The sequence below is a fragment of the Neopelma chrysocephalum genome, unplaced genomic scaffold (assembly GCF_003984885.1).
Source record: "Neopelma chrysocephalum unplaced genomic scaffold, ASM398488v2 Primary Assembly neopelma1_274, whole genome shotgun sequence".
NCBI lineage: Eukaryota > Metazoa > Chordata > Aves > Passeriformes > Pipridae > Neopelma > Neopelma chrysocephalum.
The window spans coordinates 434,001-451,636 of NW_020897936.1; the positions used below are offsets into that span (position 1 = coordinate 434,001).

At 43.2% G+C, this 17,636-nt stretch overlaps 1 protein-coding gene across 3 annotated transcripts in view; it reads right to left on the bottom strand.

Annotated features, from left to right (window-relative positions):
- Window positions 1-17,270, bottom strand: part of APBA2 (amyloid beta precursor protein binding family A member 2) — a 94,883-nt gene extending 77,613 nt beyond the window's left edge. For all 3 annotated transcript variants that reach the window (XR_003537426.1, XM_027704364.1, XM_027704362.1), the window contains exons 1-2: window positions 17,230-17,270; window positions 17,144-17,187 (exon numbers count right to left, since the gene is read on the bottom strand). The gene's annotated coding sequence lies outside the window, so the exon portion shown is untranslated. The remainder of the gene's footprint in view (window positions 1-17,143; window positions 17,188-17,229) is intronic.
- Window positions 17,271-17,636: the final 366 nt, after the last annotated feature.

Consider the following 17,636-nt stretch of genomic DNA (forward strand, 5'->3'; position numbering starts at 1 on the left):
ACTTGGCAGTACCAAATTATGCTTAAGATGCATTATGTTGCAAAAATTACAGTATAACAGGTTACACATTTTTTATTTAGTAGAAATGAAAACATAATAAAACTTGAAAGGGGAAATTCTGTCCTCCGTTGGTTTTTCACAGTCCAAAGAAAACTGAATACAGGATGAGCTGCTGGTAGGGCCACAGGGGTGACTGCAGCCTCTCTGTAAATTGTTACACTGCATTTTGGTATCTCACAGCATCCCAGCCCAGAGTGATCAAATAAAGGTATCTGGTCATTTGACTACAAGCTGCTTGAGTTTTGAGCCTATCAGCAATCCAGAATGGCTCTCATAGTACAAGGAACACAGCACTGGAAAATGCTTGCCAAGAATAGGATGAAATCCACTGGGAAAGAAACAGGGTTATTGTCAAATTTCTAACATAATATTATTAATTATTATGAAGCTTTCTCTCATTTTTAATTTCTTTCTCATTGTGAAGTCAATCACTGCAGCATACATAAAATAATTTCAAGCTTTAATTATAAAAGAATAGGCGATATGCTTTGAAAGCAGCATAGAGATTTAGCTAACTCAGACATTTCAAGCAAGGCTCACATTTTCATTTCACCCTCTGTTCTTGCATTTTAATGTTTTAAGCATCCTGCTTCATGAGAAAGTTATCACTTACTGCTTGGCAAACCTCAGCCAGCTCCTGCTCTCTGGCCCTGCCAGTTCTGTCCCTGGTACAGTCTGACAGGACACCAGAACGGGGCAGGGGAAGCAGCCCCAGCACTGGCTGCCAGACTGTGCAGCTGAGGAATGCTTGGAAGGGAATGGTGGAATCTCACCACCTACACTGCTGCAGGGAATAAAGGGCTTATATATCCAAACATACTGTATGGAGCTGCTCCTGCAGGAGCATGAGTGGCTGGTCTGCACGGAGAGCAAGGCTTTGTGTGAGCCACCACAGCCCATTGCAGTCACTGATCTGAGGCTGACATAAGACACAGTCACATCTTCATTTGCCACCTCTGCCAGGGGGTGGGGACCTCACACAGAGCCACACAGAGCACAGGTTTGACTTCTTCATTCCAGATGCAAGGTTTTTGGAAGGAAAAAGAATTGGATAAGTGCTTTTGAGCTTCAGCTGTTGTCCTTTTGGAAGGCTAATCACTGAATTTATCAGTAGAGGGCACAAGAAAACTGCAATCCTCATCAAACATGCATCGAACTAAGGGAGGGCTCCCGAGGTGATCCTCAACAAGCTACTAGGTTAGCTTTACCTAGTCTGCTTAACTTCAAAAACAAAACAAAACCCTGGACCTATCATATATAATGTTGATGAATAAACACTGTTAGTTCATCTGAGATAAAATCTGTGATATTATTAACTGCAGGATGTTTCAAATATCCAGCTATCTGAAAACCTGAATGTCTGAAAATGAGGATTTATAAACTGCAAATGAAAAAAACTAGTCCCTAGTGATATCAGGCAAATGAACAGCATGTTGGTAGATGTTAAATCCTAAAGCATAAATAATCTCCTTAAACCTACATCTGTGAAACCCAACAGTGAACTTATAAAAATATCTGCCCCTTATGCTCAACAGAAAATAATTTAAGCAAACAAAAGATGAGAAACAAGGTGGCCAAAGTGCTCTTCACTATTGGGTTGTTGGATACAGAGGACCTTGGTAGAACTGACTTGATTTGGTTGAAAAGAAAACCAGCCCACCATCCTACAATTTGCAACGCAAATTTGAGCACGTTATTTAAGGCCATTAAAAAAAAAAGCAGCTATGGATGGATCATCCACAGTAACCAATATATTTTAAGTGAGGATATAATCTTTTATCCTCAATTAGGGTGGGTGGAGTTTTGTATTTAGGATGTTGCAGTTCCTTTGAACTCTGGTTCTCACAGCTTAGTTTGTATGTTGTACAGAGAGATCTTTTGGTTTCCAAAAAATTACCAAGCACTTACACAAATGCTCTGTAAGTTGAACGACTAAGATCTTAGTTAATTAGTAAGCTGAATATTTAGAGGAAGCCTATTTCCACTTCTATTTAAGGATTTATTTCCAGATGTTAAGTACCAGGCTAGGAAAGATGTAAATTGGGTTGATCCAGACTGTTTTCTGAGATGTGAACTGACTCTACTGTTGTGTTATCAATGCGAAGAATGACATTTGAAAAGAGTCTTCTCTTCACTAAATCAGTCAAAAACTTAACACAAAATTTGTTACCTAATTTGTCCATTTCATTTGAAGTTGTTTGTAACAATCTGTCTTTGGTTTTATGTGATTTATGTACTCACATCTTCCTCGTAAATCCACTTCCACCATTCCACTTTAAAGGAACCAAACAGGTTATCTGCTTTACCAGCATCCAGAGATGTATGGCATTAAAGGTATTTTTTTTCCACTATCTCACTGAAGAGCAGGAATACATTTATGTCTGTATTTATGTTCCCCTAGATCCAGGAAGGTAGCTACATTTATATGCAAGGAGTTAACCCTATTTTTGGTTACCCAGGCACTCCCCCAATGACTGACTGTAATTTACAGATAGAAGATGACAAAGTGCCAATTATGTAAAGAGCTTTGAGCAAATAAACAAATTACTAGTCTATGCAGATTTCTGCCTATGAAATTGCAATACCAAAGACAATTCTTTAATTTTGGAGAATAGAACTAATATTTTTCCTTTTCCCCCCCCTCAATATTTTTATTGCCTAAACAGAAGATTTCAAAGTTTTGATTCTTTTCTGATAATACACAGAGCACAAACAACATTCATCCTGGATGAAATAAAATATGCAATTAGCCTGCAGTTAAAGGACTTTCTGAAAAAAAATGTGACTTTGGCTATCTCAACTGCCTACTCTACTTTGAAAGTTTTTCAGTAAAGGTAGAGAAAACCATTTCAAGAAATCTGCAGGCAATATTCAAGTGAAATCCTTGACATTCCTCTGTTGAAACTGTAGGTATTAACTCTGTTGTCTAAAACACTCCACTTATAGCCAGGAAGTCAGGCATCATTAGCTGCCTGGGGTCTGATGCACAAGTCTTATCAGCTCCTAATGGCCTGTAAAGGAGAAAGGAGGCATGTGGATCTTGTCTAGTTGGAGAAATTCAAAATTGAAGAACTAAGGCTTTCTCAGACAAAGCAGGGCAACAAAGCACTGGTTTACTCTGTGTCTTGGGTGGTTCTGGCAAGAAAAGGAACAGATTGAATATTTATTAAAGTCTCTGACCATGTTTGGAAAAAGGCATCTTGATTTTATGTGATTTCTGTAACAATGTGTCGTGGTTTGAGACCCCCAAAAATCCAATTCCCAAGTCCAAGCCCCCCTCCCACAATTCACCCCAGTGTGAGAGGGGTTTTCCAGACACAACACAAGACTCAATATGGGGGGAAGGGAATTATATTACAATAATTACACAAATAAATATTATAATACATTATATACATAATCCTAACTATCTCTCCTATGATAAAGCAGTATTTACATTGGATCAAACCTCTTTTCCCTCCAATAAAAGTCCAGAAGGGAAGAAGGAAAGATCCTTTCCATGTTCAGCAGTCTCTCTTCTCCAATGCAGCAGTTGTAGCTGGAGTTGTAGTGGGATCTCTCTCTCTATTCCACACAAGGGGGTCTCCTCTCACCCCTCTCGGCCCTTTGACTCCCAGAGAAGGTCCCTCTCCCGTGGACTGTGATTGCCGGGACAAAGGTTCACCTCACCATGTCATACCACGAAGTGCAGGGGTCTCACAAAGTGACAGTCTCTTCCTCAGGGGATTTACCCCAAGTCAGAACGTTTAGGGCAGCTCTCAGTTCAGTCCTTGCCCTATCAGAGCTCCTTTGCTCTGTCTCAGCCTGGCAGCAGCAGCAGGGGGAGAACAAGGCCACTTCCCCCACATTCCATCCGGCCGTCCCGCTCCAGCTTCCAGGACGTCTCTGAGCTCTCAGCTCTTCTCTCTCTGCTGCAGGCTGCATTTTAGGACTTCCATCAAGTAGGAGTCCACCTCCTCCTCCTAGGAGGGGTCTCAAAGAGGTTTTGGGGAGAGTTAATTCAGTTCTTACCCCAAAACTGTCTCTATTGAGCTTTCTCTGCTCTGTCTCTCCATCAGACATCTCAGTGTCTCTCTGCTTAGCTGCAGGCCGTCTTTGCTGCTTGTTTCTTATCTTCTTGGCTTTCAGCCATAGCCTTCCACTCAGTGCTGCCTCTGCCACCGCTTTTCTGTCTTCTGCTGCCCACTCACAGTGGAGAAACTTCCCCCAGCTCTCAGCTACAGATACTTGGCCCAGTCTAATACTGTTCCAAGTTCCTGCAGCCCCCCAGCCGGGGGATGGGGGGGCCCAGCCCCCAGCAGGGCTCCTGGCTCTTTTCCCCTCATGGCCTAAAACATGGCCACTTCTTCAACAACTACCTCATCATCCTTCTTTTCCAGTCTGGTGTGATATGTTTAAATTTTGCAAGGGCGCTGATTGGGTCAACACCCCAAAAGACACCACCTCCTCGGGGGTTACCATTTTTTTAACTCCAGGGGGAAAAACACTTTTTTCCCCACCACACAATGCCATGGAATCTGTAAGATTCAAGTCTGTTGCTGGGAGATGAAACCCCATAAATAAATTACTTCTGAGCATAACTCCCCTTACAATATCAGCGTGCTGAAAGTCCGAGGAAGTATTAATTTTCTTTTGGACTTTCATGATGATAACTGAATGTTTATCTCACTTTTGCCAATTCATTATAGGAAGAGCAACTGTTTCAAACTGGAGACTGTAGTCCTACCCTCTACAGGTGTGTGATAAAGCTGAAGTATTTTTGTTATGAAAATAAAAGTAAACACAAATATTAGAACAGAAATGGTAGAAAGTTTGACATGAGCCTTTGGCAGTTCATAATATGCTCTTTATATCTTTTCAGACTCTTGAACAGTCTGTATGCATGTCATTCCTCCATGGTCACTAACTTCAAGAAAGCACAGGAGACAATAGCTGGCTCTCTCTTCTTTGTCTTGTCTGCCATTCTGTGCTCCGCTAGAGATGGAAACATTGAGAGTTCTACTGATCCATCAAAATCCTAACTACTCAGAAACTTTAAGCCTGGGGTTTGGGTTCCTTTTTTTTCTTTTTCTTCACACACAGGTAGATAGACTTCCCCTATCAGTAATTGGCAGGCTGAGGAGGCAACAGTGCAGCACACTGAAAGAACCCTGAAAACTCACTGTTAGGCAATATTCCAAAAAACCATTAATACAGCTTCAGCCATTCCCAAGAAGGAAGTGCATCCTGTGCTTGAGTAAGAAGCAGTGACATGAGGGTTAATTAGATCTACAGGTGGCCTCAACAAGTGATTTGGTTTGGACTGACTACAGCTGGCTGAACTGCAGCATGTCAAATAATGGTATCGCACAGAAAACCCCATCTGTAATAGATCTATTGGAGAAAAGGCATTATTCCTGCAGGGCAAGGCTGCTGTACCCAATGGTTATAGGGGGGCAGCAGCACGGAAGACATCTACACACAGGAAGCCTGATGCTCCATATCTGCCTACACCTTACTTGTGTCATATTGGCTATCAAAGGACCAGGGGAGTATTAATGAAGCTTTAGAAACAGATAGATAAAAAAGCTAGTGTGAAAACAAGAATTTCCCCTGCATTTTATTTCATTTGTTGTAAGATAATCGCATTTTGCATAATGCATTTAAGCAAATATCCATTGCCTAGGTTCTCAGTAAAGGTACCTATGCTCTTGGATAACACTTCCAGGAATTAACATTTTTCCTTTAAAACTGAAATAGTTGACAAATCACTGAGACATCACGTTGTACACTGTAGGTCAGCCTGGTTTGTAGTTCTCTCTGAGTCCTCCAGTTCAGTGCTCTGCATGCCTCATCACCAAACATGCAGTGAGGAGCTACTGAGGCAAGAATGTAAACCACAGAATCACAGAATATTCTGAGCTGGAAGGGACCCACAAGGATGACTGAGTCCAACTCTTAAAGGAACGGTCCATGTAGGGGTCAAGCCCACAACCTTGGGGTTACTGGCACTGTGTTCTAACCCACTGAGCTGATCTCAGTACGAGTCTTGCTAAGACTTACTCTTCAGTGACTTCATTACTTGCTCTTAAATAGATTGGTTTGTCTTCAACTGATGCTCAGGGCAGTATGTATATAAATTTTGGTATCAGGTTTAAGGTAAGTAATGTCTTGTCTGCAGTTGCACATATATATATATATATATATATATATATATATGTGACAACAAGTATTATGGCTGGCAGAATATGATCCCTAAAGACTACTACTTATTATAAACTCTTGTGTTTATTGGGAAAGTCAAATGTAGACTAATTACTCTGACAATTGGAACAATTCCTAATTTTCTACCATTAAGTCAACTTGGTTTCATCTTTCTAAGCTTAATTATTATGGTCTGAACAACTACCCCATGGCAGCCTCCTAGTGGTAACTAGAACTCCCTAGGTTGCAGACACAGACAATCCTAGTCCTGCTGGGTTGGTGGCACATTCCAGGGGGCAGGAACACTGCAGGGAAGGCTGCAGCTTGTAGCAAAACTGAAATCTTGGAAGACGTTGAGCTGCACTCAGTTCAAATTAAAGATTCCAGACACTTCAACTGCAAAGATATGCCACAGAAGCTGCCCACACCGTAAAACAACAACCACCTAACACTGTGCACACCTTTCCTGGGCTTTCCCAATGGGTTTGGTCAGGCACTTCAAAGGCTTCCCTGCAGGATACAACTCTGTACCATCACATGCAGCCCAGCACTGCAAGGCTATAATCAACTGCTGTGCCCTTTGATATCCCTTTACCAGATGCAAGCCCTGAACAGTCACATTTTATTTTCCTTTTCATTTAATTCTTCATCTTGTATTTGCTATAGTAACAACTTGCAGCTGGAGGCAAATAAATCCTAAATTATGTGTGTTGTGGAAAAGTCCATTAGCCAAGATTTCATTATGTTAAGTGTTCTGCGGACATTCCTGCCACAAAGAGCTTAAAAATCTATAACTAAGTCTACAGCTGACAAATTAATAAAGTGGACTTTGGGGAGTTTGTTTAAAAAGCAAACACACATACCCCACACACAGTGACCCAGTACTGGTAAAGAAAATAACAGTGAAAATAGTGTAATAACTGCAAAGCCATCCTTTTATAGTCTCCACAGCAGAGAACTTTTTATCCACATTATTCATACTTAAATAGGCAAAATATTTAACATGTTTATTTATAAAGGTAATTATTTTCATCTTCAGACTTTAACCCAACAAGAAGGTTAAAGCAACATTCAACTAAATAGCAAAATCAAGTCAAGATTTTCCAGTTAGTTTTCAGTAGATGTTTGGTCTGTGCGTTATTGATTCAATCCAGTGTTTCACAACCTTTTGCTACCATAATATGAGGTTACCTTGGCTCTGTGCCACTTTTTTACATTCTTACAGTATTCTTTTCCTCTGTAGATTAATGTATACAGAAGATACGAAACCACCAAGTCTATTTAGATAGGTCAGTCTTTAGAGCAATGAAGTTTACTGCCCTGAGCATCAGTTGAAGACAAACGTTTGAGCAAAGACAGTTTACTGCTGTCTTTCTAAATGCCAAGCACCAAGAAGCTCCACATTTAGCTGGCTCATGGGCTCCACTACAATAAAGACTTTTTTTTTTTTTTGCAATCACCTTCATTTCATTCAGGATGCTACTGTGTTGTTTAGCTAAGTTCCACACGTAAACTTCAAACTTTACTGTTTATAAGTTTCTGTCTGAATTTCCCCCATGGCCTGTTTTCACAAGACATGAGGGTCTCTCAGGATGACTCCTGTGCCCAGGAGCCTGGCATGCAGCTCGGGAAGAGAACCCTCCCTGCTGAGCCCCCGAGGCTCCCAGCACAGGCTGGAGGAAGGAGCAGCAGGACTGCCCCAAGCCCAGCCTGAGCAGTGACAGCCCGTGTGGGCCCAGCACAGTATGAGCTGTAACCAGCCAGCCAGGGCCACCCTCAGCTGTCAGCCACAGTCAGCCACAAGTTTATCCCAGGATGTGAGACATCATCTTAAAGGCAGGATGGATTTCATCCTGTCACAAGACAAGGCTCATGGTGCCAAAGCACGGGGAGAGCAGTGATATACAACTTTCAGGTTTCCTAACCCTGAGAGGGTATCTACCTGTACTACAGTAGGTTACTGCCATTACCTTAATTACTACTTTAATTTAATTGGGACTATTATTACTCATAGGAAGTTATGTAACACCATTGACTCTGGATGGCATTTGGCTTGTTTGTATTTATTATGAATGGTTATAAAAATGTTAAGTACCATCAGAAAGAAAACCGATTACTCAAGCTTGGCTCATTCAAACGGATGCTGGTTAATATTAAGGAACTTATTTCTACTACAACTTCTGTAGCAGTGCCAATGACAAGCATTCCAAAATTATTTAAAGATATCATATTGTCTGCAGACACCTGAAGTACACATTCACACCACCCTCATTCCTGGAGCCTTGGTGAAATTAAGCTCAAAGCTGTGATTCTCACACACCAACACCTGGAGCCTCAACTAAACCATGAAATATCCTGGGACTCCCAACACCAACAAGTGTTAACAAATCTAAGCTAAATCAATGTTAGCTCAAGAATAAGACAGATAGTTTATTACATTGTGATTAAAAACTTTAAAAACAAATAGAGGTAAATGCATAGGAAAGAAAATAATACTGTCCCAAAGGGCCAATAGTGCTGTATAAATAAACAACAAACTAACCAAACAAACCCCCCCTCACCAACACAACTGACTTAAAGGCACATTCCTGATACCACACAGGTATTTTCATGGCAAGTCTTCCATCAAAAAGCAGCTGGTCATTAACCAGGAATGAAGAATTCTGCTTCTAACAACCTTCATAATGCTGGAATCAGAAATACAATGCAAATCAGTATTTACTAGGAAGTGTTCCCCTCCAGTGCTCATTTGATGTCTCTAATGCAGCACTGAGCATGGAATTTCTAGTCACCAACAGAATTCCTTTCCTTTCATTCATCTAGTATGCAACAGCTCTTATCTCCTGGGCCATAACATGTCAAATACTTCTACATAATTAAAGCCACACTGATTGACTGGCTAAGAATATCACAGGGATAAGTTTCTTTTTAAAGCTGCCTTATCTCTAATCAAGAGCTGTCTTCCAGTAACACAAGATTTTGTGCCTAAAGGACATTTTATATATCTATATATATCTATATAGACATATATATATATATATAACATTCCTTTGTCATCTGCAATACAGCAATAACAAGAAAATATCATTGTACTCTGACATCCCTTTGTGGTAGATCAGAGACTATGAGGACAGCAAGAGGCACTTAGTGAGGCAGGCAAAATGCACGTTTTTGTTAAGTATATATAATTAACATTCCTCCCTTGATATAAACCTTAATTGCATTCCCAGACAGAACTTTTCCATATCTCATTGGTTCATTCATATCTGAGATTTGTTGTGATGGTGGGTTTATTTAGGAAAGAAAATAAAAATCTGTCATAAATCAGTGACAAGGCTCACATCTTGTCAGGTTATTTTATATTTTATTGTAGCATTCTTTTTACTCTTCGTTCTTTTTAAATACAAATCTGTGAAGGGTAAATTTAAACATCAAGGCAAGCAATCTGGTAGCATGGCAACAACGTGCTATGCTGCATAGTAAGAACTGGGAACCAGGCAAGTCTCTTCTTTGTATACTGGATCAGTTTATAAGAGTAGAAATATTTCTGTTCTTTGTGTAACTGCCTTTGTGATTATTCATCTGTTAGTAGTTGTAGTCATCTTTAAAACTCAAGACAGCACAGCAACCCTGTGAAACCTGGTATCAGTCAGGATGGCCATCCTTAATAGACAGAAAAGCTGCAGGTTAGAAGAAAACATTAAAGATTTCATTCCCAGGAGAGAGATTTGGTATGGATTGAGGAGCATAGCAGCCCTGAAGCAATCTTGCTTCTGCACGAGAAGCAAGCAATACCATCTCCATGCACTCCCCCTGATGTGTTGAAAAGTCATCTCTCGGCTTTCACAGCGAGATTTGAGACCTATTTCAAGATTTGACTAAACCAAAAGGGTGCACTTGCCCTTGCACTGAAATAAATTTTGGTGGTAGCTGGTATCAGTGACTCTAGAGAGAATTGCCAATTCAGTGATGTCATTTCACTCTCAGTGATAGCGAAAAAAAGAGGAATTAAAATCCAATGTCATTCTAGAACAGAATCTGGTCTGTGCAACACCCACTCTCTTCAGTTAATCCAGTAACCCAGGAATATATCACCATTTTGTTGGGGCAGGAAAAGGCAAAGTTAAGTAGCACTTCTAATCTTCTGGTCTTGTCACTGGGCGACAGAAAGTCCACCCAAGCACCTTTGTTTCCGGGTAGTGCATGAAGGGCAGTAAATAGGTGAAGGGCATTGTGGGAATATTATTTTCATTATTACTCTTTCTTTCTTTCACACAAAAATAAGCTATTTCACTGAACTTGAATGCCAAACACAGCTACTCTTTCTGGGACTTTCTAATAACACTGTTTAGATAGGTGCTGTCCTTTTGGAACTTGTGCTTCTCACCCTGGGTTGCGGCTTGTATAGAGGGGAAAAACTGCTGTTTAAAAATATTTGTTTGGAGGGTTTTGGAATAATTGAGCACCAAAACAGACAGACACAGAAACTGAATTTTTTGTTCCTTGGTAGCTTTTTATCCTCATTTGGTGCAGATAACACACTGATGATTCCATAAACTTGTGTTTTAGAGAATTTGAGACAGGTATCACCTTGATTTTGCAACTGCAGCTTATGCTTCATTCTGGCTCCCCAATTCTGCCTAAATACCCACTCTTTGGGAGCCTACACTTCAAATATTCCTCTTCCTTTCTCTCCTTCCTCTGAGAATTTTCATATACAGACATACCACTATCGCCACCAAATGTTGTTGTTTCCCCTCTTTCTTTCCTTCCTGCCTTCCTCCCAGGTTCTCTTGCTTTCCAATATGCTAATTTTATTTCTCTGATCAGTTTAAACTCCTAAAGTAAGTCAGCACTTACAGGTGTCCAGGTCTCTCCCTTATGGAGACGAGTTTTCTCTGTGTTTCATTAACATAACTACTTCAAAAGTCCCTTCTCTGTCACAAATGCTTCGTGACAGCAAGAGTTGGTTCCACAAGGGTTTTGATGCACTTTGCTTCTTCCTCAGTGTGAAATGCTGCAATGGCTTAATCTTTGATCTTAATCTGTGATTGAGGATCTGTGGGTGCTACAGGGTCATTTGCCTGACACCAGTGGTCTTTTGCATGGCAGGATGCCTTGAGGAGCCCCTTCCAGAGGCCCTTAAGAGATCTGTCCATGTGATTCTCCCACAGATAGCACAGTATTTTTGTGAGGAATTGAGGTAACATGGTCACTGCTGTCTAGTTTATAGCACGTAACTAAGGTTTACCTGAGGATATGCAAGGTCTTCTACATTTATTCCTATGCTTCCTTCTTCAGCTGCTTATCCAGAGGACCAGACCACACAGTGATCCCAGGGGATCATTCTGATGTCACTCCTAAAATCTCAGCTAAATTAAACTCTTTTCTGTGGACTCAGGCTCTTAACATAGTGAGATGGAACGATGAAAGTCTATACATAAGAATATGAATTCTCCATCACTGTTTATCCGCTAAAATATCAATTTTCTGTTCAGTTTTTACTGGAATTACTATCTCACTAAATCCCCCAGAGAACCCTGCAGTGTCATGCTAAGATAATCAGTTGGCTGTCACTCACAACAAATCCAAAGTGGAACAACTGGAAAGCAGAGATGACTCTTCTACAGTCACTGCAAGAAAAGTATCTTACTGGAGAAAATGTAAGTGAACTCAAAAAGCCCTGTGTTCCCATGTTACATAACATCACTCAGCACTCTGGACTCCTGTGGTCAAGCATTTAGACCTGCACACTCCCCAGAACTGTCCCCACTCCTGGTTAGTGTTGTTAAACTATTAGGTTTGGCTGTGAGCTGTTTGTTGTTGTTTTTTTTTTAAGATGTTGCTATACTCAGGAAGAAGTAAACATGCCCACTGTGACCACATCATGAATCCTTAGCTAAATCTAAGCTCTGTAAGCAGGTGAAAGACTTTCACTAAATCTTCATGGATCAGATCCTGTGAATCCTTAATACAAAGGTGGATGATGTACTCAAGAAAAACTTGCAAGGCCAGGCCTCTCTCTTGGAGAAATGTTTCAGGAATAAAACCAGCAGATTTCACTCTTTGGAAATGATCAGGGTTACTGTACAATTGACTTGGGGAGAGGAATTTCTGCAAAGGTTGTAGCTGACAAGTGCATCCATGAGGAGGATCTCTCAGAAAGGGAAAGAGAGAAATCTGGAAATAATGCTAGTTAGTAATATGCTCAGAAATATTCCTAATATCAATGTACAAAACAAAGTTCAAAAACTACTTCATTCAATTAACAGAATGGAAATACTCAATCTGCCTTTTAAGTAATAAAGCAATAACAAGTTATTCCCTTGTGGCTGAATCTTCATTACTAAGCCTGTAACTAGAAGGGCTATTTTCAGAAGGAAACTCCATCTTAATAATTCAAAACAGACAACTGTCCCAAGATACTCCTCCATGCAGCTCCCACTGGCAACCCAGGTTGGTATCAGTGGATGTCTGCATTGCAGAAGTACTGTTTGAAAATCCTTATCTCAACTCCAAACCTCACACTGGTTCTAAGTGACATATTTTGTATATCTTTTTGCCAACTTTCCTTTCCTTTTCAGTTACCTCTATTTCAAAAGGAAAGGATCCCTTCATGCGTGAGTATACTTCAGATTATGCATCTCCAGCAGTATTTCATGTAACCTTATCATCTGAGAAGAATGACACCTTTTCCTTTTCATCCCTACCTACAGAGCTTCTATCTTTCCTCTTTTGCTTAGGTGGAAGCACCTGTGAATCCTGGAGTTTTCTGTACCAGTCTTTGCTCAGCTCTAACTTACTCTTCTTGAAGTGCAAATCACCTTCCTGTGCTGCAGCAGGTGAATGAAGACAGTAAGCACTGCAACAAAAAAGGAAAGGAATGTCGTACTCAAATGACACTGCATTTACCTACCAGCATCAGAAACAGACTGTTCATTCTAAGCATGTTTTTACCAGTTGTGTAAGACCTTTATTCTGAAAAATAGTATCATTAGCCAAGATAAGACTGAAGTCCAGACAAAACTGAGAATTGGAATGAAAGCCCTCTTCTCATGGATGCCATGACAAAGCCTAACTGCTGCATGTTCAGCTCCTGCAGACAACACAAGCCTAAAGTACTGAACACTTCAATAATCACATGGTGCTTTCTTGAGCTGCTTTTCATACAGCTCTCATGGGAAAATGGGTCCTCGGGAAAAAAAGAGAAATCTTACGTGTAATACTCTTCCCAGTAGACTAAAAGCATTTGCAAGTATCTAAAGTACTTATAATGAGCATTTGACTCAGCAACTGCAAGTTTTTTTGAGTGTCTAAAAACCAGCAAATTCTGATTCGGCTTTCAGCTCTTCCTCTTAACTCGTGAAGTGCATGTAACTCCATCAGAGCTTTATATTCTCCAGCTAGAACTGCCATTATGCCTCTTGCACTAATGCTGCAAGGCTTTAATTGCCTCACAGGAGTGCCAAGAGATACCAGATAGGAAAGCTCTTGATTGTAAGTAGTACATTCTTCTTTATGTTTGTATCTACATTGAAATAAAAATATTTCAAGCAAATATGTCTTCCTTGGGAGGCTTATAGTAAGGTATTAGTTTGCACTGATGGTAATGTACAGTTACACAGATAATAGAAGCCAATGTATCCTACTGATATTACACTCCATCTTTACTGAGATGCATGGATTAGTCCTGGAATGAAATCTCTAGTTCTTTCTAAAAAAATCTGACTTCTTGTATCACGTTTGGATATGCACAAGCAGGCAGCTGCTCATAGGATCATAACAATTCATGTTCCAAAGAAAGTCAGAGGTCTCTTGTCCAATATTCTGCTCAAACCAGGGTCATCTGTGAGGCCTGAGCAGTTTGCTCAGGGAACTATCCAGCCTGGTCTTAAAAACCTCCAAGGACAAGAGACCCCACAACGTCTCTGGGCTACCTCGTCCCCATGTATGACTGTGCTTGTGGGGCAAGAGATTTTGCTTCCATCCAGCCTGAACCTCTCATTTCAACATATGCCTTTTGCCTCTCATTCTCTGTCACAAAGCACTGTGTTGAGTCTGGTTCCACTTCCCTGAAGTGGAACTCTATAAGTGCTGGAAGATGCTGCTAGGTCCCCTCAAAGCCTTCCTTTCCCCAGACTGAGCAAGCCCCACTTCCTCACCCTCTCCTCACAGAGCCCGGCCTCCAGCCCAGACACTTCAGTGGCCTCCACAGAACCCCAGTTCATTAATATCTTGTACTAGGGGGACCAAAACTGGACCCAGGATTATAAATGCAGTCTACTGAATGCTGAGCAGAGGGGAATAATCCCTTCCCTTGACCTCCTGGCTGCATGGTTGTTCGTACAGGCCATGATGCTCCTGGCTGTCTCTGCTGCCAGGATACGTGGCTGGTTCACGTGTAGATTGCTTTCACCAGGACCTCTGGGCCTTCTTGGCAGGGCTGCTCCCCAGCCTCTACCAGTGCAGCAGCTAAAAACATGAAATAATTGCCTTGTTTATTTAAACACAGATTACATGGGGGATGGATATAAAAAGTCTGCAGAAGCACCTAAACACTGATGTGTTCAAGGGCCACAACCAAGAGTTTGTTCTGAACAAAACCAGCATCTTCCATATTCCTCTCTCTGAGTTTCTGAGCTGGTAGCTTGGAACAGATCACTTGTTAATTTCTGTATCCTCAGCACAGGAATATAAACTGGAAGAGGTTTAAACCATGGCATTTTCACAAATTATTTCTTAGCAAATATTCTTATCAGAACAGCTGGAGAGATGGCAAAATTATGCTTCTTGAAGTGGTTTCTCATGTTCACAGCCTTAAGTAAAGGTCACTTTTTAAAGATCTAGCTCTTGTTTAAATTCATGTCCAGTCTCCAACTCAGAGATTAATCAAGTAACTGCACAAAACATGGTTTTCGAGATTCTTCCTGAGAATCATAAGACTTCAACCAAAAGAACTGAGCACCTACAGCCTTTGCAAGAACACTTCACCATCAGAGGATCAAGGGGAAGCAATAATGCAGCTGCTGATCAGAGGCAACACTGCATTTTTAAAAACAGGTTTAGATCTTTCCAAGTGCAGATAAGGGCTAAACTATCAGAGAATTTAGGAATCCTTACAATCAAGGTTTATAAGGACAGTTCTGCAGCCTGAAATCCTATGAGCCCCAAGTGGAATAAGGACAATGGCTTCCACTTCAGCAGTTTAGTATTCATAGAACAGCATATGAAAGCAAAGGTCTCTCTTCCCTGTTCCATATGGAGTAGAATCAGGACTATACAGTGATAAATTGCCATCTTATGCTGTAACACAAACTTCAGTCTTTTGCTTTTCAACTGTTAACCAGCACATACTGTATTTTAACTTAAGTGGCAGTAAAGAATTACACTAAAATACCTCCCTTTAAAGTTACCTTATTTTGGAAATACTGTGGCTTACCCAAATCACATAAAACTACGATAGCAGTTGCTTCTGCTTTTCAGTTCTGCTGGTTAAGTAATGAGGGATTCTTGGGTAACAGGCATAATAGATGAAAAACCTTTCCTGCAAACCAATTTCCCAGCCCCTCCTGGGAGATTATAAGGCGGCCTTGACCAGGTAATACAACTGAAACACTATTTGCATTTTCCACGCAAACTGCTCACAGTAATTTCAGACTTTTCTTAAGCATCACTGCAATGCATGTTATCTCTGTGCTATGAACATTGAATGATCTCTTGTCTTTATTTAAATTTGGCTTTTTGTATGTCCTCGCTAGCATGCAACAACCATCAAACGACACTGAGGACGCAAAGTACATAAATCTGAAAGCACAGACTGTCAGTTGAGGCAAAATAAACCAGTCTTTCTTTGACTTTCCAAGATGCAGCTCCAAACGCAGCATTCCCTTTCCCCCACCCCCATCCCTTTTGTTACGGCAATACAAGCCACCAACATACATATTCAAAAAACTGTTCAAAAAGAGGCAAACAGACCCTGCTATAATGCCTCATGCTGTTTATACCAACAAAAATCAAGTATTTGTAGCGGAGCAGCTTTTTCCCTCCAGACCTCATGATGAAGGGAACGGGAAAAGAGCGGATCAAAGGCTCCGATGCCTTTGCTACAGTGGAGGCATGAAATCAGAAACGAATACAAACTCCGAGCGGTGCTGCATTATAGGAGGGCTCCTCTCGCATTCCTTTTGACTCCCGTTAAGACAAACGGGGGCTGAAGCCTCCCGCCCTCCCGCAGAACACCGACACGATGCGGATGTTGCACGGCCGGTCCCTCCGGCACGGGGCGGCCGGGCCGAGCCCGGGGCCCGGAGCCGTCCGGGGGCACCGAGCGGGGCCGCAGCCCGGCCCTCCATCCGAACCCTCCCCGGGCACAGCGGCGCCGTGCGGGCACCCCCGGGGCCGGACCCCGCGCCGCCCACCCCGACCCGACCGCGGCCGCTCCGCCGTGCCCCGGGGCCCCCCCTGCACCCCGGCTCCCCGTCCGCTCGCCGGCAGCTCGGCTGTCAGGGGACGGGGATGGGGATGGGGATGGGGTGGAGATGGGGATGGGGATGGGGCGGAGATGGGGATGGGGATGAAGATGGGGATGGGGATGAAGATGGGGATGGGGATGAAGATGGGGATGGGGATGTGGATGGAGCTGGGGATGGGGATGGAGATGGGGATGGGGATGGAGATGGGGATGGAGATGGGGATGGAGATGGGGATGGAGATGGGGATGAGGCGGGAGCAGCCGCTCGTGGTGGGGGCAGCCCCCAGCCCCAATTTAGGGCTGGCGCGGGGCGGGGGCTCCCCCGAGGGGACCCGCGGGGGTTCTGCTGCCCCACCCCCGACGGAGCCGCCGGTGCCCGCGCCGACCCCGGCCGGTCCCTCACCCCGCGCCCCTGGTGCCAGTGCTTACCGCGAAGCCGCGCGGTGCCGGTGCAGATCCCGGTGCAGATCCCGGTGCTGATCCCGGTGCCGCTCCCGGTGCCGCTCCCGGTGTCGCTCCCGCCGCCGCAGCCGCTCTTTTGTGTGCCTGCCGAGCGAGCGCCGCGCACCGCGCCGGGCCCGCCCGGGAACCTGCCTGCGCCGCCGCCCCGGAACATGCATGGCCAACAGCGCCGCGCTGCTCACGGCGGGGGTGCGGGGCTGTGCGGTGTGTGAGGGGCTGTGCGGTGTGTGAGGGGCTGTGTGGGGCTGTGCGGGGCTGTGCGGGCTGTGCGGTGTGTGAGGGGCTGTGCGGGGCTGTGCGGTGTGTGAAGGGCTGTGTGGGGCTGTGCGGTGTGTGAGGGGCTGTGCGGTGTGTGAGGGGCTGTGCGGGCTGTGCGGGGCTGTGCGGTGGATGAGGGGCTGTGCGGTGTGTGAGGGGCTGTGCGGTGTGTGAGGGGCTGTGTGGGGCTGTGCGATGTGTG